Raw genomic sequence first — 1,619 nt, 5'->3', positions numbered from 1 at the left:
TGCTGGGATTACAGGCGTGGGCCACTGCGCCTGGCCTTTTTCTTTTTCTTTTCTTTTCTTTCTTTTTTTTAGCTTGGCATCACTCACTCTGTCACCTAGACTGGAGCGTAGTGGCACCAGCTCAGCTCACTGCAACTTCCACCTCCCAGGTTCAAGAGATTCTCCTGCCTTAGCCTCCCGAGTAGCTGGGATTACAGGCACCCACCACCATGCCCAGCTAAAATTTTTTTTTGTATTTTTAGTAGAGATGAGGTTTCACCATGTTGGCCCGCTGGTTTCAAACTCCTTACCTCAGCTGATGTGCCTGCCTCAGCCTCCCAGAGTGCTAGGATTACAGGCGTGAGCCACTGCACCCAGCCCGCAGCCTGCAGTGGTTTTCTTATTACTTTTTACAATCAAATTGATTGAGGCATTGGCTGAATATGGTACAAAGCATCCATTTCAAGTTTGATGACATGTCTATTACTCCAAAAGGTCCTTTTGTGCCCTTTGTAGTCAGTCCCCTCGACTCCCTGAACCCAGCAATCAATGATGTAGTTTCTGTCACTATACAGGTTAGTTTCACCTGTTCTAGAAATTCAGCTTGATGGCGCCACACAGGATGCACTCTTTTCATCACTCAGCATGAGGTTTTTGAGATTCACCCATGCTATCTCATGTTTCCATAATTTGTCCCATCTTCCACTGGATGAATATATCACAATAGGTCCATTCACCTCTTGGTGCATATGAACCGTTTCCAGTTTTGGGACTATTGTAAACAAAGCTGCTAAGAACAAGTTCTTTTTTTGAATATATGTTTTGTAAATTCCATTTGTCATTCTTTAGTATTAACTTATTTTGTAAAAGGATGTCACCTTCACAAGTGCAAAATTCATTCAAATGTTTTTTGAAAAAAGTTGAGGCCTGAAGCAGAAGTCTACACAATTTCCTTTCTTATATTTCATAATTAAGGGGAAGAAACTTTATCTGGGATATTGTTTCCTATCAGCATATCCTTAATGTAAGCCACACACGATGCTAGCTGTACTATTAGACTATCTTCTGTAATCTGTGCAGTAACTCTAAGAAGTACTTCATATTAATATTTTCCTGTTACACTTTCCAACTTGAAACCTAGCAAATTGAAGGACCTGGCCCAAGGTCAAACAGAAGGCAAGTGGCAGCGCCAGGACTGGAAGAAGGCCTTCCCAAAGGCAGACAGAAGCTCACGTCTTTGTCAGAACCTCAGTATTTCTGATGCGCCTGGAAGCCAATATCCAAGCCGTTCTCAGCCACTGGATTGGTGGGCTGCTTTTGCTCAGAAACTCCTCTATGAGGAACCCCAAGCATACGTTAGTGATGACGGTCCCGAAACAAGGTACATTTCTTATTCTAAAAACCCGTTTGCTCATCGGTAACGCAATGAAAGTTGTTTTCGGTCTTGGTTCATATATTTTATATTTGAGCAAGGCAATGTCCGCTGCTGGGGTTAGAAGTAAATGGCTCGTCTTCATCAAACTAGATCAGTCCGTAGGAAGTACGGCTTCCACTCGCAGTGTCCTTAATACTCGCTGGGCGTCTTGTGCGTTCTAGCCGGTTTTCTTTGGAGCCGCGGGTTTCTGCACCGCGCCCGGGTT

Source organism: Nomascus leucogenys, chromosome 12, assembly GCF_006542625.1.
Source record: "Nomascus leucogenys isolate Asia chromosome 12, Asia_NLE_v1, whole genome shotgun sequence".
In the NCBI taxonomy this organism is placed as follows: Eukaryota; Metazoa; Chordata; class Mammalia; order Primates; family Hylobatidae; genus Nomascus; species Nomascus leucogenys.
Note: the sequence above shows the minus strand (reverse complement) of the source record.